Source organism: Prinia subflava, chromosome 18, assembly GCF_021018805.1.
Source record: "Prinia subflava isolate CZ2003 ecotype Zambia chromosome 18, Cam_Psub_1.2, whole genome shotgun sequence".
Taxonomy (NCBI): Eukaryota; Metazoa; Chordata; class Aves; order Passeriformes; family Cisticolidae; genus Prinia; species Prinia subflava.
In genome coordinates, this window is record NC_086264.1 from 10103591 (window position 1) to 10117979 (window position 14389).

Here is a 14389-nt window from a genome sequence, read left to right on the forward strand (position 1 = left end):
GATGGTGCCAAGGCCCCTCAGCTGTGACACAGAGCGAGTTCAAACACAGGCTGGTCCTGCCTCAGCCTCCCGGGAGCCCTCCTGCCCCTGCAAGCTCAGCTGTCCACTTTTACGGCAGCCCAGGACAGAATTAAGAGTTTGGCCCTGGGAGCAAAAGCAGGTACTGAAGGAGCCAAAGAGCTGCCTGTTCACAGAGCCAAAACCAGCCACTGTTTCCAGATGGTCAGAATAACACACCTGGACAGGTTTGTAGAGCTGCAGGGCACCAGGTGAGATGAGCTTGTGCAGGGATCTGACTGCTTACCTAATGCCTCCATGGGAGTTGTCCTCTGTGGATAGTCCAGTCCTTAGTTAAGCAACAGGAAGATAAATCCTGTGTCCTCCCAGTGTATTTCCAGGGCTCTACTGGAGTGATGGAATACTCCACAGGAGCTCAGAGTAACATGTGATATGTACAGTTAAAGGATAACAAAGGGGAGTGGAAACGAGATTTCCCTCTTTGTCTCAAATCTTACGTGCCTCTTCCTTATCGTGCAGTAATTTATTCCTTCTGCGTGTCATTCAATCCCCCAACTGCAGCTAAAAGCAATCACACAATTTCCTTTCACAACAAGCAGAACGAGCACCAGCTGAAGCCCCAAGGACCGGGCAGGGACACCCAAGGCTGCCCATTGTCCCTCTGTGCACAGCCTGATTTATGTGCAGGAGCCAGCCCTGCTCCTGCTGAAGCCCAGGGGGCCCAAGTGGCCCCTCAGGGAAAAGGGGGCTGTTCCAGACAACCACTGGCAGGAATCAGCAGAGGATGGATATTCCATGTCTGGGAACAAAGCATTGCCCAAAAAGCTGAGACACACAGACTGGAGAGCAGGGTGTGAATGTGGAAAATGGACAAACAGACATAATTTCCTGTGCTGTTCTGTGTCACGTGAGCAAATGGAGATTGAACATAAAAAGCAAATAGAAGCCAGGAGGTAGCTTATCCTGCACACTGCATCAGAAGAATGACACTAGAAAAATGTATACCATCAGACATCTACATTTTAGAGTCAGAGCAGAAAAAGTAGACAAAAAAATGATTTGTGGCAGAAAATGCCTGCCAGCGAGTGACTTAAAGAGCTCAATCCATTTAGCTTTCCACAAAAAGAACGGGGAGATGCTTTGACCATCATGGATAAAAATACCTTAATGAGGGAAGAAATTCCATAAAGAACTCTTTTATCCAGCGAAGAAGGCAAAACCAGATAGAAGGACTGGAAGCTGAAGACAGATTCAAATCAGAAAGAAGAATGACATTTTTACCCTGTGATTCCATTACCCATCAGAAATCTCAGATCTCCACAATTTGCTGCCTTCAAGGATGAATGCCCTTCTGGATAAACACGACACTGGTGCAGTGGAATGGGTGTGATGTACAAGGTGGGGCAGCACTGTGTGCCCTCACCTGTGCACAGCCTGAGCTGCTGCTGGGGACACAGGCACTGCCTGCATGTCTCTGTCTCTGTGTTAATAGGGGGGATCTCCAACCTGTTACTGGGATCAAAATTATGACTCCATTTCCATACACTAGGTCACAGTAAAACATCATCCCTACCCAGTGTTTTCAGAGCAGCCTGAAAGCACATTCCTATACTCCCTCGGAAATATTTCTGTTGAATTCCTTGTAATGTTGTGACTTACTGTGTCTCGCAGGGATCTTAATCCTCTCTCTAAATCAGACTGCCCACAGCAAAGCCACCTTTCTCAGGATGGTACCATCTGACAGAGAAAGGGAATTACAAATCCATTCATTTCAGACTACTGGGGGTGTTTTTTGCTTCAGAAAAAAACAGTGTATAGGACGAAGGGATGGAATACGCTGGTTCCCAACTCCAGCTCCAGCAGCAGGCTGAGCAGAGCAGATTGCTTCACCTATTTCCTCTGTCATCCAGCCTCAGGGAGGGGCTGCAAACCTCTCCTCCCCCCCGGGCCCTCGGTTGCCATGGTCTTTCATACAGTATCTGAGCAAACAAGGTCCCTCTGATGTTTGACACCAGACCTCTGCATGCAGCCAATTTGTTTTCCTCTCACCTCTCTTCGCCTGCATCTCTCCTCCCTGTGTTTTCCATACAGTTTATTCTGCCCACAGAACAAATAGGCTCTGCCAGACTTTGGTGTATTTTTGTTTTCTGCTAGGAATTTTCCAATGTCTTCCTTTCTGATGATGAAGTAGGTAACAAAGGGCTCCAAAAGGGGCAACTGTTTTTCTAATACTGTTTAAGAGTCAAAGGCCAGCAGAAGGAGGAGAAGGGGCTTTGCTGGCACCTCCCCACACAGCCACTTCTGCCCCAGCCCAGGGGTTTAACTCCACAAACCCTGAGCACAGCCGATGGAATTCAGGAATGATGGGATTCAGGAATGTGGCATTTCAACAGAATGCCACTCAACTTCAACCAGCCTGATAAAACCAGCCTCATTTCCTCTCTTACAAATAATAGCTCTGGTGATTTCTCCCTTCCCTCAAGAAAGAAACCTTTGCAGAGGAAATCACTCCTGCTTTCAGTTTTGTTTATCCCCAGTTCCACCAGCATACCATAAGACCATGGTATGGAATATAAGAATATAATGGTTGGGTTTGTGCACTGAGGAGTATTAATTCATCTCAAATAACTATTTCCCTTGTAATAGCAATTTTAATTGGTCTTATTATTTTTAGGAGAAAAAAAAAAGTGGATCAGCCCAAACTGAAACCAAAATACTCTCTTGACAGCCATATCTGAAAAAAAAAAAAAAAAAAAAAAAAAAAAGAAAGAAAGAAGAAGAAGAAAGAAAAAAAAAAGGGAAAAAAAAGGAGAAATAAGCACTGGCCTCCAGGCAAGGCTGGTGGCAGGGAGGGAAGGTGGCAGGGATTTGAAGAAACACTAAGTGCCCAACCTTATATTTTAGGAGTATTGTGAAGGCTGTAATTACTCCCCTCAAAGACTGCTGCATGCCCTACCACTCGGAAAGCAAGAGGGAACCTTCAGGGAGCAAGAGGCAGGAGAAGGGAGTTCAAAACCTGGCCCACGCCAAAGCTTTTCCATGCCACATCCCTGCTGCCTTCTCCCACAGCTGAGGGCTTCCAAGGAGGAAAATCAGGAGGCAAATCAGCCCCTCAAGAGGAGCTGTGGCTTGGCATTTCACTGCCATCTCGGCTCTGTCTTGGTAGATTTCCTGGGACTTTAAAACTGGTCCTGGAGAAAAATGAAGTGAGAGCTGAGCTCATGGAAGCCACTGGACCCTGATAGAAATTCTCCTGCTGCAGGTTTTAGCTTTAATCAATGTCTCCTTCAAGCCCATCCTGAAGCAGGAGGGAGGAAAGCTAATGTGAAGCGTAAGGATAATCACAGCCAGAGAGCCCCTGGAAAGAGGGAGAGAAGAAAAATGGAAGATGAAAGCAGGCAAATGGTTTAAACAAACACTCACACAGGGCCAATGAAAAGGGGGAACAGAGGGAGAATGACACAATAAAAATAAATGCTGTAAGAGAAAGAAAAGCTTCTAAGCACACACAGGGAAAAAATATGAGGCTTGGAAAAAGCAGAAGTGTAAGAAAAAGATGCTCTAATGGAGCTCTCTAGAAGTTAACACTCCCCATTATCAGGCAGCCCCTTTCCTTCTAATGGCCCGAGCCTGTGCCACATTATCACCTTGGACCCCATGGAGCTCACTGCTTCTTGAGGTATTTTGAAGAGCCTGGCTCTAGCTCACGCCTAGCAGAAGCTGCCTGAAGTCTCCTGTGGATGACTGCAGAGATTTTTTTTTTTTTACTCTAGCTGGAATTTTGTTAAACTTCCTCTTGGTTGTTTTGTTTGAGCATAAACAAAAGGTATTTTTTCACACTTAAAGGTGTTTTTCAGATCCTTTTCTCTGTGCTGTGATAAATTAAATCTTTCATTTTTAGAAATTCCAGCTTGGCACTTGTGTTGCTCCTCAGCAAGCAGTGTGTAATTTGCCAAGCCTGAAAGAATCCTGGCTGAGAAATAAACACAGTGGGCCATATGCTCTCCTTCCCATAGGCAGAAGGCACCTTACCTCAGAAATTGGGAAGAAGCTGCAATCACCCCCACGGTGTTGCTTCTGCCAAGGCAAAAAAAAAATACGCACAGAAAAATATATGGCAAAGTATCCCTCTTCCTGCATGGCTCCAGGGACCTCTCGTGCCCTGCCCTGGCCCTGGGACTGCTCTCTGGCCTGGCAGGACCGCGGGGAGGGCTCAGGGAGTGGCTGCCAGGTCCCTGCTGCTCCTCCCGGGTGTTCCTGGCACAGCCTGGGAGCTCTGCAGCTCTGTCACGCTGCTCTCTCCTCCCTCGTTCACACCGTGCCCTTAGGAGGGGAGATCACACACCAGCAGGACCAGGTGAAGTGAGGACTGCCTTCTGCTCTGTGCCCTTCCAGGACCTTGCATACACAGTAGCTCAGGTCCCCGGTGGGCTTCAGCAGATTATGAGTGGTACTGATAAAAGCACTGGTGCTTATGAAGAATGTTCATCTGTACCTATTCATGCAGAAATTCCAGGATCTTCCTCTGCCTGACAGTGACTTCAAAGAGCTGGAATAACTCCCTGGCCTTGTTCTGCATGTGCTTGTCTGTGCAGCCCCTCTGGAGGTGGGACTTCCATCCCAAATCAGGAGCCAGGTATTTCCATAAATAAATTTCCAAAGGCCCAAGGGAAGCAGTCCAGCTGCCTGGCAAAGCAATGGGATCTTTGCTGTGTTTCACATAACTAACTGCTGATAAACCCAGCTGGTTGGGATGGCACAACCAGGTGTAGGGCTTCATTAACCAGTTCTTTTAACAGCCTTGAATCCAAGCAACACACACCACCTAGTCCCAGCACTTGAAACTCTGGATTTTTCTTCCCTGTTGGATGTGTTCTTTATGTTTCCATGAGCCACCTGGCCTTTACTTTGACACAGTCATCTTAGTCCTGCTGAAAACTGAGCTAAGGCATTCTGATTTGGGCTGTGCCTAGCTTGTCTTTAAGGTCTTTAACCTCCACATGTCCAATACTGTATGGCTCCCTCTATTTATACGACTAAGGAAAACCTCACAGTTGAATTCATTTCCTTTGCAAGGCCTAACTCAGCTCAGGTTTTAGAAGAACTGACTTTATCCCTAGAGTTCCAGGTCTCTAAGGCATAGCCTGCTTTGCTGATCAAGCCCTTATTAATGCTCTCTGAGGCTTTCTAGATGGCCTTGATACCTCTTAAGCTGTAAATTTCCTCTTTTTTTTTAACTCCCCCCACAACATGAATGCTGTTTTTGTCTCCTATGCTGCCATCTTCCTAATGCCCACTTATCTTTGCCAGCTTAACTAGCCCTCCCAGCGTAACCCCAGCTGCCTTTTGGCAGCCTTGGACTCGCTTCTGAAGCCCTGCCTTCACTGAAGACAGGTCTTTGCACAGGATTGTGTTGATCTCTCCTATGAGAGGCTTCAAGCAAGACATGATCTCCCTCTGCCCCCACTTCCCATCCTGCCCAGCTCTCTGCTCCTGGCCATAGAGGAGGTGGCCTCATCAGTGGTCCCCAGCCCTTATCCTTGTCCTGGCAACCTCACTGGGTCCTCTCTTCTCATCTCTCTCGCCCCCCTCTGCCTTCTCATTTTTTATATCTCACTCTCCTCTCTCTCTTTCCCATTGCAGCACAAGCATGCTCTATCTTAATGCTTAAAAAAAATCCAAACAACCCCTGACTTCTAGTGACTCTCCAGCTCTCACTCTCACTCTTCTCACTGTCAGCTCGAAGATTATTGAGTCTGCTGCTGCTGATTTATATGATTTAGACTGAATTTAGGCTCCATCTCCAACAGATTCTTTTTCAAGCAGGCTTTCATATCTCTCCTGTCACGGAACTAGAATCTCAGCGTTTCTAATTTTCTTTGTCTGGCTGCAGCTCTGCACTACACCAGGCTCTCTGTCAGCTCCTTCTGGAAATCTGGTCCTCCTTTCCCAGTGCTCCTACTTGACTCCAACACCTTCCTTTCCTTGCTCAGGGTTACTCAGACTAGTTTGTCACTGCTCACCCTCCCACCTGCTGCTGTTCTGTGGCTCTGTGTCCTCCTCCCTTGTGTCCTTTCCTTCTCCCTCGTGTCTCAGAGTGAGCTCTCCCTCTGTAATTCTCAGGAACCTTCTCTGCACCAGTGACTCACCGACCTGCCTCTCTGTCCCTGGCCACTTCCCGTCTGTTCCAACTAAATTCATGCCCTGCCTCTGGGATTATCCTGTGGATATCTGTCAGCTCAAACTCAAAGCAGGCTCTCATCTTACTCCCTGGGCCTGCTCTCCCTCCTGTTCCTTCAGTCCCTGTGGGCAGCACCACGGCCTGGCTGTCACTCAGCCCATGGCTGGTTGTTATTTGTGCCCCACGCTCTGTGCAGTCCCACAGCCTCTCACCCTGACACTTGCAATCCTACCCTGCCTGAGGACTGCCCAAGTTCTGCTGTCCTGCTCATCCTTTTTTGCCTGCCATCCTGCCTGTGCCATCTCTCTCCTTGCTGCTCTCTCTTGGATTCCCTTTGCTCTGGATTTCCACACCCTCCCTTGCTCTCAGATTCAGCTGCAGCATATGCCACCTCACACATCATCTCTCTTTCACTGCTGAGACTTTCTGTCACCCCATCACAACCCACTCCTTTCCACATGTTACATCTTAGCTAGAAGTGCCTTCACGCTCTCCTCCCTGCTGGATCTCATTCCTGGGAGGAGTCTCCAAATCACACAAATCTGACCCTGAGCTGTGCCCCCAGTATAGTTATATTTGTCGAAGTTTCTGTCTCCATGATGTCCAGAAGTCTTCTGTTCCCTTGTTCTCCCTGGTGTGTTTGTCTCCCTGCATTATCTCTTATCTTCCTCTTAGGTTAGAAGTATTTGTGGGGAAGGAAACATATTTACATCCTGCATCTGCAGAGAACCCAGAACAATGAGACTCCTGAACTGGCTCAGACGTGCAATTAACAGTGTAACAAATCCAACTTCAATCTGCATACAGCTAAACACTCTATTTTATATTCTGTAGGTGTGAAAATGCCATTATTTCACTGTGCCCTTGCTTCACTACCTCTTCTCTTAAAGAACACGATACAAGGATGAGCTATGGTGAGCTGAAAAAGCCAGGAAATGTTAAGTCACAGTTCCCATGGCAATTGTAACTCAGCCCCCTCCAGTGCAGCACAAAGGTTATCACCATGTACAATAACAGGGGATGCTGAACACATGCAAAGTGACCAAATTAGTGCAGTGGCAGATAACCAGGTCTTTGAACTTCCATGCAGGTAAAATCTTAGGCGTTTACTGGGCTTTTAGCATTTAAGTCTGGAAATTTGAAGTCCAATACCCCATAAATAAAAGTCAGAATTGTCTTGTATAGCAAGTAGCTGGTGCTGGCTTGGAGTCCTCCTTGAAGAGACACAGCTAATGGCAATAAGAAATATTTTCATTACTTTATGAGCTCTGGTAGCTGTCAACTGAGAGAGGGATCTGCCGATCAGAGAAATCTGGGGAGACATCAGTGTGTCAGAACAAGTGAAAAGACTTGACACAGAAGGCACATTTTTGTTGAGCAATTTGCATTAGCACTTCTGGACAAATTCTACATTTCACATGCAATTCACAAACCAACAGCAGCATTGCTAATTGGTGCAGTTGCCACTCAACTCTGGTGCCTTGTTTGAGCTATCACTAACGGGAATGAAGACTACAGTCTTTCTTTAGAAAAAAATGCAGCAATTATTTTCCAGACTTTGAGTTGCATTCCCCCTGCCCCCACTTTCATCCTTATAATTTCATTATCTCAGTAACTTAAAAAGGACACGGAATAGGAAAAATGCAAATCTCAGAAAAGTCCTGCTGGAGTTATTAATTAAAAACATCGCTGTTTGCAAAGAATGATGCCCTTCATTAATACACCCTGCCATCACTGTGAATTTGACCATGTCTCAGGGTCCCAATGCAAAGCTGTATGCATATCAGAAAAAAAGAAAACCCAGTAAGGGGTAGAGGGCTGGTGACTCAAATCCCAGTCACCAAACCAAGGCTGTGCTCTGCAAAATCTAAAATGGTGATGGAATGACACAATCTCTCTGCTCCCTCTTAGGTGACATTAGAAGTTATTTAACTGAAAACAGGGCAGATCTCCCATCCATCATTCTTTATCCTTTGTAAAGTTGAGTCTCCTGAGAAAAGGAAAAAGCATCCATAATGCAGCTTTCTATTAGCACTGCTTAGAATGCTCAGGCAGCTGCGGCTCAGCTGAAGGAAGGTTTGGCTGACTCATTTTCGTAAGTTAGAGGGCTATTTTTAGGGAACATTTCCTTTAGGCCCCTACAGTGCAAAATCCAAAGGAGCTAATGACATTGGCAGGTGCATAGATTGTTGGTGACCTCCTCTAGCTGAGCATTCACATTTCCTTACTACATTTTTTCATAATGTGTAGTGAAAAGGGGAACAACCTACAATTAAAGATCTTCCCAAGCAGCTTCGATACCTTTTCTATTCTAATGCTCAATGAGAAACCAATGTGCAATGGAAAAAAATGTAACAGCATGAGAAAAACTATACAGATGCACCTAGAGCTAAATAAACCTAACTCTGAAGAACTTGGTGCTAATGGTGTGTTTTGGTTGCATCTCTACAGATGAATAAGTGTCTGTAATGCAATTGCATTCTGACCCTGATCTTTCTGCAGCTGCAAGAATCCCAAACCATTTCTTGCTTCCCTTGGGATTTCCTTGGCCCCATCCTTCGGGTCCAGCCTGACTGTTGTAGAAGCCAGTAGCAAAAGCTACATCTTATCCACATCTCCCCTCTGTGGTCTCCTCAGAAAGAACAAGAAAAGCCATAGTTAGGTAAGGAACTCCCAGTCCTGATCACGAGAGGTCTGTCCTGGGCACTGATGTTCTTTATTTTCTGCAGTGAAGCACAAAGCAGGTTGTTGGCCAAACTCCTGCAGTACAGCTTTCTGCTGTGAGTACCTCTCCTTGGGCTTCCTTCTGCTACACCCTGGGTTGGTGGCACAGCAGTCACTTCCCAGGGACTAAATCCTGATTTGGAGGCCCAATTATTTTGAGTGTGACTGCACAGAGTTCTTGGTAATCAGTGCTTTGCACAGCCCCTGCTCCCCAGGCTGAATCAGCTGGTATTTGGGGGAGCAGGGGCTGGCTGGGAGCTCTGTGTGTGCCCGTTCCAAACACAGGAGCCCCTCTGAGCATCCCACCAGTGCTCACCTGGTGAACCACGGAATAAGGGAGGCTCTGAAATCCCCAGGGATATGGGTTCCCTCCTTCCTTCCAGCTACTTTATCCTTTGTATTCAAAAGACTTTGCCCAGAGAGCTGATACCTCAAACCCTTCACAAAGCAAAGCCAGCAGTGGAGTGGCTCTGTGAAACCACGGGCTGTACTTCCCAGCAATGGAGCTGGGCTCCAATTTACCAACACTGGCGTGGCTGTCAGCTTTTAGTGTACAAAAACTGCAGAAGATAGCTTTGGACCTCTTAATACCTTATTTCTTATATGTGGAGGGACTGGGGAGGTTGCAGCTTCCCTCCTGCTTAAATATAATTCCCTACAAAATATCAAACAGCTGCATTCAGCCCTTTGCAGGCATATCATCACCTTATGTGTTCATGTAACACACATCTGTTGCATACTGGCAGTACACCTAGCTGATGTGTGGGAGACTCCTAGGTTCAAAGTCTCCAGTGTTTCTTTTGTTCTCTAATGAATCTTTCTTTTGTTTAGCTCCACCACCCCTTAGGTTGTAGCTGTAACTCTGTCATTAGCATATGAAATTTTTTTTCCCCCCAGACTACCTACAACACTGCAATAGACTGGATACCTAGTAGGAGACACCTAAATGAATCACATTTCTTATTTCAGGCAGGTTTAACAGGTCTGGGTCACTTTTCAGCAGCACTGTTGCTTCATTAGCAAACTTGGTGACCAAATATTCCCCCTAACACCATGTAAGATGAGATTCCTGTGCCATATTCTAGCTGGTAAGCTGAGTTCATAACATTTCAAATAGAAGATGCAGTCATCACTACTAGGAGAGTCACAATTTGTGTGAGTCTCTGAAGATTCTAATCTTCTTCTTAGTGTCCAAAAATCAAAGCACTCAGGCATCTCCATGGTAGCTCTAAAAATGTTGAGCTGTATTCTTTGGGTGCAAACATTTTGTTGAATTTTCACTGGATTTAAACCTAATTACCCTACACCTGATTTTCTAGAGCTAATGTATGAAAACACACATGTAAGACTGAGACATCTCTGGCACAGAGATTGGCAGCTGTGGTGTCCAGGAGAATCACCATCCATCCCAGTGCTGGCATCTTTCTGGGCTTCACCAAAAGCTACCAACAAGTTTTGGGGATCAAGCAGCTGAAGATGCTGCTAAGGGTCTTCTACCACAGCCAGGCACAAAGACAGAAAGTCTTTACCCATTTGGCTGTGAATGAAATGCAGTGGGGGTTTTGCTTTTAGAAAAATGCCAAGTTTACATCCACTGAGTTACTGTGCTGACTCCGTGGCTCACTCCACATCTTCCCAAAGTTGCCAGGCCTCTCCTCCAAGACAACCTAGGCACTGCCAGAGATGGCCAATGCTCAGGGTATGATCTGGGGCATTTCCTCTGAGAGAAACCCAGCAGTCAGGCAGGAAGGCCACACCACTGGAGAAGTGCTGAGACACTCCAGTGCTGTGCTGCTTTTACACATCACAGACACCAAACCGCAGTGCTCGCCCTTCCTTGTCTTGCAGCCAGAGCACCTGGGCACTGCAGGAAGGCAGCTCAGCTGGATAAAAAGGATTGGTTGGGATTCTTAGCATGGTAACAAATGTCTGACTTTGTCAGACGTCTCCAAATTGTAACAGAGTCATCAGACTGCAGTGTTCAGTTTGTCACTGCAAAAACATCAGCTCCTTAACAAGCACAACATATTAGCAACGTGCACTGTTGCCCTATACTCATCAACCAGAAGTATTATTTTTGCTTAACTGTAAGTGGCATGTTTTCTTTGCTGGCTTCCCTCCAAATTAATCTGTTACTCTAAGCTGAGGTAGTAGTGCATGTTTTCACTGCTTACAATGAGACATCTTTCTCTTAAGGGATATAAACACACCATTGCCTGAAAAAGGTGACAATACTCAGGAAAAAACCCCCAAGCATAAATAGACCTCGTTCTTCCTCTCCCTGACATTTCAGAAGCAATCCTGCAGCAACCTCCAGCTCCTTTGGCTAGCCACTAAAATCAGCAGAGATGCAAGCCAAGCCTTCAGAAGCTGCGGGGGGAAGCGGTGCAGGAAGCTCGTGGAGCAGCCCTGTCTCCCTGCTGCTCCTCCTCACAGCACACTCTGAATCTCTGTCCTGTAGCTCCCCACGGTGACTGCAAGCGCAGTGACAGCCACAGTTGTCACCTGGAAGCCCTCTTCCTTTGGGAAACCCAACAGCTCCACACTCACACAGATCAAAAGCCAAATGCAATGCAGAGGAGGAAAGCTGCTGCATCTCCAGCAGGTGCTGGGCATGGACACAGCTGTTTGCAGGAGAAAACGACTGAAGATTTATAATAGAAAAATCAAGGTGCACAAACTAAAAGACTAGCTTTATTTCATTCCCTCAAAATATTTCCTTATGATCTAAATTGTTTGGCACCAATTCAGCAGTTTTGGTGATTGCATGTGAAACAAGCCAGTGTTCTGCATCTCATTTCCAGGTTTTTACTGATTTTATCCCTCACTAGACTTGGACTGCTTCAAAACTTACTTTCCCATCTTTCTGAAAGGCTGTGGCCTTGAACAAGTGAAAACCTTCAACATTTTTCTGCAGCCAGAGTCTGCCTGGAGGGTGATAACCTTCCTCCACCATGGTCACACAACATTTTCTAGGGGTGTACAAACCAGATTAGTACAGAGAGGTCCCAAGATTGGTCAAATATCAAAACAAAATTAATTGCCTAATTAATTGAACTAGGCCTCACCTCCTCCAGAATGACTCAACCTGTCCAGCACTGGAAAAGGCTGGTGTTGACACTGCCCCTGTTTGTCTGGCTGCATGTCAGCCCAGGAAAGTATATTTAGCTCCAGTGCGCTTGCAGGATTGCATCTCACAGCGCCACAGGAAATCTCTGGAGTAAGAGCTAAAGATATCACTGCACACTCAGAAATTCACAGCCAGCTGTAAAAGTGGGGCTTCAGTGGTGGTCAGAGAGCTCAACAGCCTCCTTTCAAATGAGGGAGGAGGTTGGATAAAACACTTCACCGAGCTGGGTTCACAGCAGGCAGGGTGCACCCATGGAACACAAAATAGCAACAGAGGAGGCTCTTCTCTGGCTGGGATAAGGCTGAATTGATACATCCTGTTCCAAATCCCATGCTCATGAGTAGATGAGAGGGAGAGGAGTCTGAAGAGAGAGAACTGGGGACTAGTGCTGAACAAGCACACAGAGATCTCCTCCTCCTCCTCCTCCTCCTCCTCCGAAGCTTTCAGAAATTTTAAGAGTTGTCAGATGCATTTCAAGAGAAATCACAAAAGAGAGCACACATCTAACATAGGCTTTCTTTTCCATAAAGATTTTTCTACATGGGTTGTGGTACCAATTCCACGGCAAGTGAACAGACAGAGAATCCTATCAAATTCTTGTCTCTGATGTTTTTAAATGGCATTTTGCCCAGTGCTCTCATGGCTCCTGAGCAACCTCTCCAGCACTGGGCAAGCACAGGGCACCTTGGCACTGTTGCAGCAGCCCTCTCATTAGAGGGTAGAAATGAGCTGAGGCACAGACTCTTGTTTATCACAGCATGAAAAGGGTCCTGGTTTATTCCTCTTTACAGCTCAGCCATCCTGACTCTAACCATTCCCTGACTGTGGCTGCAGCAAGCTCCTGCTGGAGGTTTCCCTTGCTGTGGCCCAGGCAGTGCAGGCTTCTGTGGATGCAGAGACAAGCATCTCCTTATTTCTGCCAGGGTGAGATGGGGCAGCAGAGCCCCATGAGTCCATCACGGCTGTAGGGAGCTGCCAGCTGTGTGTTCCCTCTCCAGCAAACTGCTTCCCTTTGCCAGGTGTCACTTGAGTGCTGCACACCAGCACTCACTCAATGGAAGCAAAGTTTAGTGAGCAGGAAACCCCCCAAGCAACCCCAGAGATTTCCCACGAGTGGAAGAACTGAGGAAGGTGTGGAGCCCTTCTGCACCAAGACTCTGGTCCAGCTGCCAGAGCAAGTGCCAGGGCATGAGGCTGCTCAGCAGCCTGCTCTGCTGGGGTGGCTCTTCAGCATGGTGACAGCTCTGCAGAGCAATGCACTGTGCTCCCAAAAAGACAACGAGAGTCAAGCCACAGTCCCCTGAGTATGCACCAGATGCTTTGACTGCAAAACCACTGCTTTGGTTAAGCTGTCTGCACCTGTCTACACTTTCTACTGTGCGATTTGCTTTGAGCTAGAAAGGCTCTCCTTGGATAATCCCAGCCTTTTAGACCTGCGTTGCCAGCAGTGCTCTCTAAGGGCACTGTTTAGACAAGTGTCACGTACAAATGATGGAATCACAGAAGGCGGCGGTGGAGAAGATCAGCTAGCCTGTCTCTCAGCTCCCATGAGGACTTTTTAGTCCAACTGGAATTACTGTAACGAGAGAACCTTGCAGCACATCAATGCTCCTTAACAAACAATAAAAAGCCTGGGAAGAGGAGGTGATCAAGAAATTTGTGATATATGCCCGTTAGCAGACAGGTCCTTCTAGAGATGGCCTGGAGAGTGCTCTTGTTAAAAGCCAATTGGATGAGTGACATTTAAAAAAAAAAAAAAAAGGGATACATGTGTCACTTTTCCACAGCTTCCCCCTGGCTCAGTTCAGACAATTATGGCATAACTACCAGGGTTAAGTTGAAGCTTCCACTGTGTCAGAGTACAAGAGAGGAACACTCAACTTCTACAGGTATTGAAATCTGATTTGCAGGAAGGGAAGGCATCCTCTGCCTTTCTTTCCCATCTGAAAGAAGAAAGTCACAGTCGGTACAAAGGAAAAATGTGGTGGGTGTATTTCCCCAGGAGCCTTTACTGGTGGTCTTTCATTCGCATGGCTGCTGGGAGAGGAGCCTCCTCAGAGGCTCTCTGGAGTAAAACTGCCTTGCCATCTCACAGAAAGGGAATGTTGTCTTCCCTACAAGCCTCCTCCTGATGAGCTCCATCAGAAGCTTTCCAAGCTAGTTTCTGTCAGAGCCTGGGTCCTGGCCCAAGGAGGGGTCATGCCAGCGGGCACAGGCTGCACTGGCAGTGAAACCACATCCCTGCATGTGCAGCAAGGTGCTGCTTGACCACCATCCCTGGCTGCACTCTCTGACGCTGCCACTTGGCACTGGGAGAGGAGATCTGGGAGCTTAAC

The 14389-nt window shown here is 46.9% G+C and overlaps 1 protein-coding gene across 4 annotated transcripts in view; it reads right to left on the reverse strand.

The window, feature by feature from the left end:
• The window catches only part of MAML3 (mastermind like transcriptional coactivator 3), a 202605-nt gene that overhangs the window by 11408 nt on the left and 176808 nt on the right, over window positions 1-14389 (reverse strand). The gene's annotated exons all lie outside the window — the stretch shown is intronic.